The sequence below is a fragment of the Lepisma saccharinum genome, chromosome 27 (assembly GCF_977018435.1).
Source record: "Lepisma saccharinum chromosome 27, izLepSacc3.1, whole genome shotgun sequence".
Classification (NCBI taxonomy): domain Eukaryota; kingdom Metazoa; phylum Arthropoda; class Insecta; order Zygentoma; family Lepismatidae; genus Lepisma; species Lepisma saccharinum.
The window spans coordinates 1,100,691-1,115,038 of NC_139255.1; positions in this window are offsets into that span (position 1 = coordinate 1,100,691).

A 14,348-nucleotide genomic window follows, 5' to 3' on the forward strand; every position below is an offset into this window, starting at 1 on the left:
ATTGTTCCGTTAAGGTTGCAAAAAACGCACCACTTTCTGTTGGTGAACTGTCTTTTTACCCCTACTGTAAATATTAATTTCATACCCCCTTATTATTTTTTGTATTTATATCTATTTGAAAATCTGAACACAGTAGATGTTTTAAAACACCTATTGATCTACTGAAAACAGTAGACAAAAGTTTCATTGGAGTAAGTAGAAAAGAGTCATGAAATAATACCCCAAGAAGTCAACCGTTATGAATTAATGTTACATACTTTTTTAATTTCACTTTCCAAAACCTAGGAGCTCAAAATAATACATGGCATGCGATTTACTAGACAGTCAGCTTTTCTGTAATTGATTCGTCGTGCCCAGTCGGGGATAACTTCCGTTCAAGGTAAAAGGGGAAGAAATCCACCACAGTACCATGACGTATGAAGTAACATGTTCACAGGCATCCAATACAACTGATAAGGGTTCACCTGACCTTGGAAGTGTGGTAAACACGTTTCACGCTGGTTTCCAGAATGCTGTGGCTAAATCTGGAACTAACGGTGGAATAAGAAATAGTTTGTAACATTTAACAATGACATTTCGCATTTACAAAATATGAGATATGTAGACTTTGGTTTATTTATTAGAGCAGACGGTAGAGAATTACTTACCACGAGAGTCAAGTTCTAAATTGCAGGCATCAAAATCTACACCAGTTTGTAAAATACATTTGTGATAGACAGCAGATAGGTTAATAAGGTTTACAAGATTGCTAACGAGTCTTAAGACAAACGTTCAACGAAGGTTATTGAGTGAGAAAATGGGAAATTGTTAAAAATAACGGCCTAGTTGAGTGAAGATCCAAGGTTCGAATCTCTTATAGAACCTGCTATTTTTTTACACTAATTTTTGGTGCGTAACATATTTAATTTATTGTCGACATTTATAAGAAACAAAATATGAAAACTCTCCTCCTCCGTAACGGTGCGGTCTAAGACTCTGTGCTTTGGACTCCGACTGCAGCGGGACGACATGGATTCGAGTTATCCTGGGTTCTCGGCCTGTTATCTGTATAGGACAGGTGGCAACCCACCATCGTGAGGAAATTGGGGAGCTACGAGTGACTAGTGTAACCTGGTTTCAGACATCTTCTATAACGGCTGAGGGTTCGATGTGCTGACCAACGTCACCTCGTTGCCAGTTGAAGATAACTCTAGGTAGGATTGTGGAAGGGAGACTGACAGTCAGGACATATCCCAAGGCCCTTCGAGGTTTTAAAATATGAAAACTATTCCTTCAGTAAATCTAATTTCTCGTCATTTTCACGTGAGATTTATTTTCAGTATGACTCCTGCAAAACTAATTAGTTCCTCAGTAGGATAATGAGATGGACAGAGAGATAATAAATTATGAGTTCACTGTTTAAAAAATTAGCATTAACACATTTTTATATTCACATACCTCTTTACAAATTCCTGAGCACGTCACTACAAATTAACCAATCTAGTGCACACTAGAGCCTTGGCTTATCGATACCCATGAGGTATCCTACAATTACAGTCAAACCACAACCTCAATTCTCGAAATTGTAGCCTCTCCATGCAACGATTGCGTCGTAAATATAGTAGATTTTGCTTAAATGTTTTGTGACATTCATACCACCTTCATTTCATTTGCTACAAAGGAGCGTTTGGGTGTGTTGTTCATAAAGAGGCAGGTGGGGATTATATTTCTAATGCATATTGAACGAATTGGTCTTAACTCATAATCATGCCGTAAGAAGGAACGAACTCGTGGGGTAGTGGTTATCGCACTGTGTTGTCACTCTAATGGTCGTAGGTTCAAATCCACACGGTGGCAAAAACTTTTCGCAAGCTTTACTCGTTCCCATTGTTACTATTTGAATTAGTCTTCTTTGAAACTAACAACGAAAGATTATACAATTCACTCTCTCTCTTTCAAAATGGTAATATGAGGACAGGTTTCTTATTATAAGAATTAGAAATTTTAGTGGTCTCAACGCATCTAAAATCCAAAATACTAGATCGACGTTATTTTCTACTGAATTCTAAATCCACGTTATACACAGATAGGCTAATGGGGCCTGGACCTACAGTTTAAAGTGACATGCAAACCACTATCTGTCTCCACTTGTTATCCTGCACTTAACGTAAAACAAACAGTTCCCCGCCCCCATTTTTAAAACAAATTTACATTAGATATGGTATTTTTAAGATAATCATCATTGATTTGATTGTTATTATTACTGAACGTTAAATAAAACATTTTCCACAATCACCTCTTCGTCCCATCTCTCCCAATATCTTTCTGTCCCTCTCTTTTCCCCCTTCACCACCCCCCGCACACATGTATCAAAATAAATATTGTCTTAGGTTTGTATGTGTATAAATATAACATTAAATACACCCAAAAATACTATTTATTTTCTACTTTCCGTCACCCCTCTCCCACTCCCACAACACCTCATTATTATTGGCGTTCGCCAGACCAAGTGGTAATGTATCGACGTCTTGTAATCAGTGTGTCCTTTTCCGAGTTCCAGTCAGGTCGCATAATGTTTCAGATTCCAATTTAAATGTATCCCAAGTCGTGATTAGCCTATGTGTGCAAAACGTGATGTTATAACGAACTTTTGACCTCAATAATACAAGTTGTGTATTTTCTTTCAGTTGTGGTTCCCTCTTCTCTCGAGAAATAACGAATTAACCTAATCATTAACTCAACAAATAAAAATGCATCTCTAAATTAATTAATGAAAACTGTTATTACACCCAAACCACTATTTTATCGTAAATGTAAATAAAATGTCATCTCACGTAGTGAAAACAATGTGAAAATTGTTCTAATGAGTGATGTATGATGGTCAAACACATACATGAATACATTATATTACGCTCGTGAACTATAATTGTGACAATTTAATACTAATTTAAAACTATTAAAGGCATTAAATGAGAAAGTAAACTTTAGCGCAATCTTTCTGCCGATTCGCATTATTGAAACAATATTTAACCAATGGGGACGTTATCTCATATTTGGAAATGTTCCATTGGTTGAACTTCCTGTGGACAAGACCGTGAGTCACGCCTCCTGCTCCTCCGATTGATTGATTGATTTTGTTTATTTTACTTCGCGTTTTGTGCCTCTTGGCTAATTTGCGAAAATGGGGATGAGTGATGAAATGATGAAATTGATGAATGGACATTCACAAACAAACAAGCCCGACCGGGATTCGAACCCGGGACCCTTGGCGTGGCAGCGCGATGTGCTAACCACTCGGCCACAGGGTCGGGCTCCTGCTCCTCCGAATCGATCTTCACTCTGATTGGAGGATCGTTTATTTCACAACACTTCCTTGTTTCAGAGCTACCAACATAATTTCGTAAGACGTTGCGACAGATTTTTTGAACATGACTGTACATATTTACACCTGGAATATACATCACATTCAGATTATACTTCAATAATCTCACCTTAATCCTTTGTAACCTATTTGACATAACATTTGCTACATATAACTGCATTATAGATGGCTTAGATTATAATGGTTTTTGATCTGTATGAATTTCAGTTTGCCTACCATAAATTTAATAATGAAACTTTTCTACTGCAAACACTATTGCTAACATTACTATTTATATTTGAGCATATGACATTTCCGTCTCTGTGAGACTACGAGAAGCATACGCTACTGGTCTACCTTCTTGCAATAAGTAACACCCTAGCCCTTCACTAGAGGCATCGCACTGAATGACAACTTTCTTGTCGTCATTAAACACGGCTAACACTGGAATTATAGACAACTTGTCTTTTAACTTCTGTAATGCTTGACTATGATGAGGTAACCATTGCCTATGAACTTTATCTTTAAGAAGTTCTCTTCGTCGAGCTTTTACAGTAGACATACCTGATATAAAATTACTTAAATATTTTGCAATACCTAGAATTATTTGTAATTCTTTAATACTTCGGGGTTCCTCAATGCTGATTATGGCTTTGACTTGTTCTTGATCTGCTTTTACACCTTCTTTGCAAAAGATATGACCACATACTTCACCTTACTGACCATGTACTGTACTTTTGCTGGATAGAATTTTATATTCAACTTTCTAGCTCTTTCTCAAAATTCTTGCAATATTCTATCATGCTCAGTCTCACCCTTTGCGCCGATTAACAAATCATCTAAGTATGTAATTACACCCGAAATATCACCAACAATCTTTTCTTTGACTTTCTGAAAAGCCTCCTGTGCTATTGACAATCAAAATGCCAATCTAGTAAAAATGTAGCACCCAAAAGGAGTATTAAAGGTACACGATTTACTTGAATCTTCAACTAACTCCACATGGTAATATCCGTCTTTTAAGTCAAGTACTAAATAAAGTGACTTGTTACTTAGCCTTGCACTTAACTCTTCCACTGTTGGTATTAACACAAAGTTTCTTTTAATGGTCTTATTCAAATCATGAGGATCTAAACTCAACCTTAGTAAGCCATTTGGTTTTCCAATAATTACTAAATTACTGACCCATGCCTGAAAATTCTCCTCTAACAATTAAAACTTGTTTTTCCAACAATTCTAAGCTTTGTTTTAATTTAGGTCTCAATGTCTGAGGCTCTCTTCGTGGAGGGTTAGCGACTGGTTTTACATTTTCATCTATTTCTATTCCTAATTTACCTGAGCATTTACCTACTCCTTCAAAAATATCTTTATTATTATCAAAGAACTCAATTTTGTCACTTGCGGATACTGGCTATGACAGTGCTGCCAGTTCCCCCCGACTCAAGGCACTGTAGCTTACACATATGTTACAATAGTAACAATTTTTTTTCGTGAGCAAACTGCATAAATGAAAATTTTCAATTTACTATGGTTTTTGTAACCATATGCATGGTCTCGACATTTTAAAATGAACTTGATTATGTTAATTTATCAAATTGTAATGGCTTCAAAAACATATGTACAGTCACTCGGTCCTTATAAGACCAAATTGACACGTGTGTGTGTGTTCGATGTTTATTTCAATGTTTTTATATTTGTGCCCTTATAAAGTATGTTTTCAGTAAATATGACTAAGTTATTAGTGAAATTATAACGGCTTTAGCTCAGTCGTTAGAGGCGTCTGGCTACCGTGCGAGATACATGGGTTCGATCCTCTGCGGGGAGTGCCGGGATCTTTTCCACCAGTTCAAGCGGCTCCATCGTCGTAAAAAGTAGATAGCTGGAAGAGACTCTTGGGGGTAAAGACGATGAGGGGCATGGTGCTGATCACATCATCCCCATCTCCGGCCCTGATGAATAAATTTTGAGGCCGTATCTCGACACAGCCTAAACGCTTTCCTGGCATGGTGCAAATCATTGGGGAGCAGTTTAGCTTTAACCTTTATGAGCGATTTTAAAGACATGAACATTTCTTCTTGTCTATACATTTTCTTTGTGTTAATCTGTTTATTATCAAAACGATGATAGCTATGTTCTTTAGCTACATAACCATTAGTAAAAATTTATAAACTAGGGAATTGTTATTGAGATTTACCTAAACTGTATTTATTTTACTGCAGGTCCAATGGAAGAGAATTAATCCGCATTATGACAGGAACTGTCGGTCGCTTAGAAGTTACAACCATGCTTCATGTAAGTAAAAACTTAAAGACAGAAATGAACTTATACTGGAACGGCATGGCGAATTAGTAGTTGTAGAAAATATGCTACAGTAAATTCTGAGATTAACAGAACCTTTCGATATTACCGAAATATTAAGTTGAAACGCGAAATTAAGTAGACCACATAATACTGCCAAAATTTGATAGGAATATCAAAAATTTAAAAAATTAACAGCTACTATCACTATTTAATATAGCATTTTAATACTGTAATAATCAAAAACATTTTACTCATAATTTATTATATTCAATGCGAACTGGAAAGTACATGATTCTTCCTTCACAATTTAATTTGCCCATATGTTAACTATATGAAAAACAAATGTAGGTAATAAGATTATATTTAAATTTATTAAAAAATTCCTACATTTTCAATAGCTAGATTGTAAAATAATGAACACCATGCGTTGTTTATTGCGAAAACATGTAGTGTAGAATGTCTATTTGTGATTTGAAATGTTTTTCAACTTCGCATTTCCATGGTGCATGTATCCTTTAGATGCATTTTATCTCAGTGCCGCCTCATTAAACCAACATTATTTACGTGAATTATTGATGCAAATCGATGTTGAAATACACAAGCACTTACTGGAAATCAGGCGAAATTTACATAAACCCAAACTTGTACATTCCGGACATTTTTATTAGTCACTAGAAGAAAAGTGAACAAAATGACAGTGTGTCATACAATTACAAGTTTAGATTCTTGAAGCAATGCACCAAAATATTATTATAAAAGTATTGTTTTCCATATAATGAAGGCCCACATGAAGTGAACTCACCATTCACAAAAATATGAAAGTATTTTCAGAAAATTTTCAAGGTATTTTTCGAAAAATTTAAACGTTTTCTTTTCTGAAAAAACAACCAACGTATTTTTCAAAACGAATTGAAATCATACAACTTACATGGGCTTAGAAAGGAACTATTTGTTCCACAATTCTCAGTCAAAATCTCTCTGACTCGCAGAATAAACAACCGACTGTAGAAGCACTCCTTGAAGGAACTTACAAAACATTTTTAAATGTTCAAATCTCAATTTGTTTCTCGTACTCTTACGACGTATACTTAAGAAAAAAAAATATAATGACTCAAATATAACTAACCGAATGTTGTCACTTTTCAAAAACGTTATTTTCATAACTCCTACATTTCGTATGGGTACCGCAACGGTTTCTGCAAACAAACGATTTGCATTCCGAAGAGTGTAATTTGGATTTAATCTTCTTATTTCCGTCAAATTGATGGCCGCCTTGTTGTTATTAATAATTTTAGGAAACGTCCCGCGCGCCGTACTGAGTGCCGTCAAAGCTGGACCGGTCACTTGAGGGACGTTTAATGAACGGAAGAACGAAAGAGAAAAAGCGCAAACGCCTCTATATTTTCGGGGAAATAGTGAAAGTATGTTACTTAGTGCTTTCCCGACCATTATAACGATGGTGAGGAAATAATTCAATTTAAAAAAACGGCACTCAGTGCCGCCGAGCGGGTTATGTAAGGTTATAAAGAAGGTTTAATTCTATTTAGTTTTGTAAAAATGGCACCCTTAACGGCATTTCTTAAATCGCATACCGGGTGAATCACCTCCAACTAGCAGCAAAATATTTCAGAAATGAAAGGTGCTATTGATGTGCTGTTTTTACAGAAATTGAGTGTAACCAAGGGCTCATAATTGTGACCCATACACAGATTTTTATAATTATTAGAATATATATTTGTTTTAGAACGCTACATTTTTTCAAATGGAACAATGCCTATTTACAGTACCAAAATAAAACTTCAGTACATTAGAATGTCAATGGTGTTACCTTCAGGATTCTAGTACAAGTAGTTTTCGAGCTATCGTAGTTGGAATATTGTACAGACCGACAATTGTCTACTCCATTCAACTGATTAGTTACGTGGCTCTGATTTTTGTACGTTTCTTGGATTTACAGCCCACTGATTGCATTGCGACTTCCTTGCCAGTGACAGTGCAAGATGTCGAACGTGGTGGAAGATTGTGTTTACCAATGCTGAAAAAGCCGACATGTTAATGGTGTATGGAGAATGTAGGAAGAATGTTTTTGCTCTGTCCGTGAAACAATATCCCAATAGAGGTCACCCGTCTCGACAATTATTTGTGAACATCTTTAACCAGTTACCTGAAACTGGAACTGCAACACCTAGAAAACGTAACAGAAACAAACAAGTGACTGGAGAAGAGGGTGAAATTATTGTTCTCGCTGCTGTTTCTGTACGTCCGCACGTTAGTTCCCATGAATCACACGAGGAAATAGCATTAGTCAGGCAAGTGTACTACTCGTTCTCCACCGTCACAAGTTAAATCCGTATTATGTCTCTCTCCATCAAGAGCTGCATTCAAACGATTTCGAAAATCGTGTAACATTTTGTGCATGTGTATTAAGACAGCATACACCACATATATCATGTATCTCGTTAAGTGAAGAAGGAACATTTACAAATCATGGCCAAGTAAACGTCCGAAACATACACTATGGGTCCGTGAACAATCCAAATTGGCTTTCTCAGGTGGAACGTCGGCGTAGATGGAGTTTAAATGTGTGGTGTGTGGTAGTGAACCTTAATCCCATAGGCCCTCTGTGTATAGAAGGAACAATAAATTCTCAAAAATATCTCAACTTCCAACAGACCAAATTTCACAGATGATAGAAGACACACCACAGCAGGCTATATGGAACATATGGTATCAGCATGATGGCTATCCAGCGCATAGTGCACGATGTACTACAGCTTTTCTTAACCAATTCCTTTCAAATAGTTGAATTGGACGAAAGGGACCTGTAACATGGTCAGCCTGGTCACCAGATTTGTCCAATTTAGATTTTATTTTCTCTGTTGTAAGCTAAAAGAGACTGTTTAAAAGGACATACCGACTACACCAGATGATATGAAACGAAGTATTAAATTTTTTATGAAATGCCAGAACGTATGCATAAATCTTGACATGGCAGACTGGAAAATTGTATTGAAGATGGTGTGAGTAATTTTGAACACAACATTTGAAGGCAAATTCTCTTTCTTCTTCGGAATCCAACGAATTTATTTATTCATTTTTTTCTTATGTTAATACTGATGCATATTGCAGACAACTGCCGGTCTGTTCAATATTCAAACAACGATAGCTCGAAATTATTTGTACTATAATCCTGAAAGAAGCACCATTGATATTCTAATTTACCCTAGTTTTTTTTGTTACTGTCAATAGGAAACACACATTCTTGTGTGTTGCACCTGAATCGGTCATATGGAATTGACGGTGACCAACGAAGAAGTGAAGTTGTGGATTTCGCAGGAGCCACATCAACGGCCATCGTTGAGATCAACATATAAATAACTACAATGGAGCAAATCGAATGATACGAATTGCAATCTTTCCCCCCGACCGTTGCACGTTCGCCAATCTCAACTAACCAAACCGAAAAATAGATGTGGACATCCACGTTGGAGACGAATTCGTTCATCCTCACAGACCGGACCGTTACGTTTAATTTGAAGTAGTGATAAAGGAAATTGGAGAACAATTCAAGACCAACATCAAATTTGAAACTCGTTTACAACTTCGTGCTGTGGTGAATCGGGACTTGTATATCCCGTTTCGCCACATTCTTCGACCCACCCTGTATAGAGGAATTGGACCGATGCGCGAGATTGTCAGTTCGCGGAGAAACTTCGTTTGTTTTCAAAGAAACTCGCATGGCGGCGACTAGACTGCCACCTAGCGAGCTTCTCGTAGTTCAAGTTTTCCTTGTTGAGCGGTCCAGTGTTTTCTCCGGGCCGATTCCGATAACAACAACTCCAGCAACGGTGTTCCACGACGTGATAGCAGGCTGGGTCAAATTGGCGTGACTCAGCTCTTATCTTCCGATACACCTGAGAGCTTTGACTAGCACGTGGAATCCTTGCAACACGGAGTTAAGTATTATTACAAGAATGGTTTAGTTATCGGGTTACTTTAATAGACATTTTTTTTTTAAAATCATTCATCTTTTTTTTATTTAAAGTTTTTTTTTTGGCGAAACATTCTAACTTCATTTTTTTTTAATAATTGCCCCGAGTCTAATTCCTCCAAAGTAAAATGAAGTCAAAAGAAGGATGCAAATGATAGTGGCAATCCAAAGAAAAAAGAATCTATGACGTGGATCGTCATTGTAAAAAAAAGGGTGTTGTGAAAATCTGTTAAGAAAAGGGGGGGTAATTGGTAACTGTTCTTTTCTGGAGAGAAACGAGTTTTAAATGAAAATACATTGTTAATGCTGTTGTAACTAATCAAATAACTGTGCCACTTGTTAACCAAAAAATAAAAGGTATTTGTTGAGAAATTATCTAACTTTACTTTCATGTAATTACGCAAAGCGCGGGGCGCTTTTTAAGATAAGTCCACCCCTCTTTCAACATAACTTCTTGTGTAGCAGATTTATTATATTTTCTTTTGGCAAAGGGTCATAAAAAAGGGGGGAGTCGTATTTTTTTTTTGATTGCTCATATACATGTCAGTTTCGTCGGGAGTGGGACTAGACGAGCCCGCTATAAAACTCCCGACCAGCTGGCGGTATATGGAAGATATTGGAGCGACGCACTACTTAACACCAAAAAAGGTAAAACTGGGATTAGTTATTTTGACTTGTTCCCATTTTGATGGTTAGGTCCTTTTGTTTTTCTCCCTACAGCATCGAAGCCACCCGAGGTTGAAAAACTTAATATATATATATATTGTAAATATATTCTTTTGTGGAGGGTGTGTTATTTCTTTGTTTTACAGGGAGATAGCCAGGCAAAAAAAAAGCACGTACTTCCAAAAAATAAATAATGGCTTGTGACGGATTGTTCCAAACAACACCGAAAGCGAGCAAGACGTCACAAACTATATGGTAGCAGGCACGGCCACGTTTCCCGAGGTGCTTTCGCTCCAGTGTTGGACTTCCGCCTTTGACCAACTGCGTTTCGTTCTGTTAAACAGGTTTGCAGTGAAATTTTTTGGGGGAATTGAATTTCTTAGTGATTTGTTGCTAACTTAAATGTATTGCCTTGCCGAATTGCAGAATTTTCCTACACCCACTATCTTTGATTATTAATATATTTTTTTCAGGGTTTTACATTGTTTAAATTTCAGTTCCGATTCCCATTATTTCCTTAAAGTTTGACCTTCTGTTTTTTTTTCTCATTATGTCACAGCTTCGAGGCAATGTCCAATTGGACCCGTCCACTACACCCAAGAGGGTGGATTATGTCAAGGTGCCTAAGGTCTTGTTTGTTAGCCCCGAAAGCGGGGGAGAACCTACAACGGACGGCAAAACGGAGCAATCTGTTTCTCAACCTTCTTCTTCATCAGATAAAGTAACCTTACGTAACCTTGATGCCGAAATTGATGAATTGCCTTTATGTGATGGGGAAAATGTTGATTTTTTGTTTGACTTCGTTTTACGTTTGCAATTACTTTTTAGTTTCAATATATATCCTGACCAACTTGTTCTCCGTAATGTCATTAGAAAGACTACGGGACTTTTGAAGACACTTTGGCGTGAGGCACTTGCCGCCTCCGCCTCTTGGTTTGCTCTAAAATGTCACATATGGTCAACCCTGGTTCCATCAAACACTGTAGCTTTACTTATTAATTCTCATGTTTGCAGAGTACAACACGCTACAGAATCATTATCTGCTTACGTTTCTTCGGTCATTGATTGTGCCAATGCCTTGAATTTGGTCTGGGAAGAAACACTTTTGATTGATGAAATTTTTCAAAATTTGCACACGAATACACGGGGTTTTCTTTTGTTTCAAACCAAGCCAAAGAACTTAGCTTAATTGCTCAAATTGGCACGGGACATTTCTCCCATGGAGCGAAAATTTTATAGCGCTCCGCCATCGGATGAAAGGAATATGAATACTAATACACATAGGTTAATGGCGACGACTTCAGATAATCAATTGGCTTCAGGCACCAATTTTAGAGGTGGCAATTTTAAATCAGAAAACGCGGAACGATCATCGATAGAGTTGATCATCCAGGCATCACTTCAACAGTAGTGGGAAAATAGAAATTATCACAACAGATGCGACTTACTAGCAAGCAGGAAGATCCTAAGCAGGAACGAAAATCGTGACAGAAAATCACACCGCACTTTTCACATGCGTCTACTTCCGGGTTTTAGAATCCCTTTTCGTAGATCCTCAAGCGACAGCAATGTTTTCAGACGATACAGTAACTTGTATACCGACGGCACGCCACCACCCAACACCCTACCAAAGCAGCGAAATGCGTCATTCAGAGCATGGAGTTGAAAATTCCAGTGGTAGAATATGAAACCATATAAGTGCTCAAGTATAAAGCGGATATCCTGAAAAACCCACAAGTACCCATTCAGTTTTACAGTTGCCAGTGCGTGCAGAAACCCGTTTCGGGTAACCATTACGAATGGGACTCCACAACGCAGTTCGACAACACACAGTTCGACATGCCAGATTTCGTGATTGTGCTTTTTAAGACCGGACGCTATAAAAACCATAAAAAAGAATCCAGTAAATTCGACAACTGCAAAATCGAGAACGTCTCCCTCAAGAAAGGAAGAAACAAATCTTTCAGCTAGAGAATTACAACCTCTACATTATCGTTAACTATTACCTCAAGCTTTACGAAGCGTACACCACACATAAGTGGGTAGCCACTATAAACGTTGATATGTAATACACGGCAAGCAAACTCAAAGCACAGAGAACCATGTTCGGCATCAACACGTCAAAAGGAAAGCAGGTTGCGGTAAACGATCCCATGAACATCAAAATAAATTGTGAATTTCAAAATCCACTACCTGATGATACCGTTTGCAGCGTAATCCAGGTGTCAAGGAAGTTATTCGTCCAAGATGTCAAAAATGAGAGAGCCATGGAACAGATTTAACTTCAGGAAGTTTCAATATTAAGAACAAGTATCACCATTTAAGAAATTCGCACAAATTTGTCAAAAATGCAAAAAAAATTTTTGATGTACTAAAAAAAATTGCGAAAATCATAAAGTGGCGACCGGAAGCGGATGTATTTCGGTAACGGTAATATATTTCACGCAAATCACTTGAAAAGTTTCCCCCGTTGACCCCTAGGCGATTTTGGGAACATAGATTACGCGTCAAGATGTGGGCCAATTGCCGACATTATTTTTTATTTTCGATCGCTCGTAACTTTCGATAGGATGATCGTACAGACATGGGGTTTAGCATCGCCTCTGTGTCCTGTATGAATGGAATAAATTCAAAATGGCGACCGGTAGTGAATTTATCTCGAATACAGTTAAACTTGGTCAAAAAATCTGTTTGTGTGAATAAAGAAGACATGCAAACGTATATGTCAGCCGTTTCCGATTGAAGGTTAGCTTAGCAAGCAAAAGATTTTAAAAACAAAAAGTTGATCAAAGGGGGCGGTAAGCATATGAAGAAACAAAGAAAATTTTGCATTAGTTGATAATTTTTAGCAGAGCCACTTCTGTGCGTTTTTTTTCCTTTAGATTAGCTTAACACATAAAAGATCGTAAAATATGGTAAGTCAAAGTATGCTTCCATCTAATACCCTTTCATTCTACTCTGCATGTAGGTTAGTTTAGTGTGTATAAGATGCAGAAAAAATGCTCATGAAAGGTCATAACTGGAGTATATGTATGTTACCTAACTCGTAAAAAGTGAATACGTTAAGTTATATCATGTAATATCGTTGCATACCTACAAAAGATGAGGTACGAAAAACCGAGTTACAGTGAAAATTGTTCTACAACGTCGTCTAACAGTATAAAATTCACAGAAAAATCATAATAATATAATACAACTGAAGCTAAATCCATAGAAAATAGCGGAGACCAACCTTATTACACTAAATGGTTTTCACGAACGTCAATTTGGCGGTCTGTGTCGGGTGGTTGTGCACCTGCGACGTAATTTCTGCAAACTGCGTGTGTATCTCGCTGAAGCTTTGGTTGTTAGGCAGTGTCGTAATGCTGTCTAGAAGTGCGCGAACTTCAGTCTGGATGTTTTTTAAGTTCTCTAATTAAAAATTTCGGTTCAAGTTTTTTTAAATCGCTAGTTAGGCAATTTGGCCTCCGTATTCTAAAGCGTCGTCAGTACTTTCTTCACCACGTCCAACAAGAAGGCTTCTGCAGCAGCACATATGCCTTCTTAATGTTGCGTTATGTCATATTAAGTGGGCGTTGATTGTCGTCCATCTAATGATAGAAAACCGACAGCTCGGATTCGGTGTTCACATTTTTCAATTTCGCAATCTCCCTTTGTGGACGTTCACAAAATCATTTTTGATGACGGCGAGGGCGTCTTCGATGTCATCTGTTGTACTCTGGAGCATCCCAAAGTCTTCGTAAGTATCGAGTTTGTGTTTATCTTGATCACTCTATGGGCAATGGCGTACAGATTGCTGGACAAAGGCACATTTTGTATGAAGGTCTAAAGAGCTTGGAGCTTACTTTTGTCTTAGTTGATGACACCCTGAAATGCGTCCGTTCGAAGTTCTGCCTTGATGCTTTACAGGGTGGGAATTTTAAAAGATTGAAACTGTTTGCGCTATTTGTTGGTGGTTGCGATAACACGATTTTAGTCATATTGCGTTTTGAAGCTCTGGATGATGGTTTGTATTTCGGTGTGCATGGTGGTCGTTAGGTTCTGCTTTTG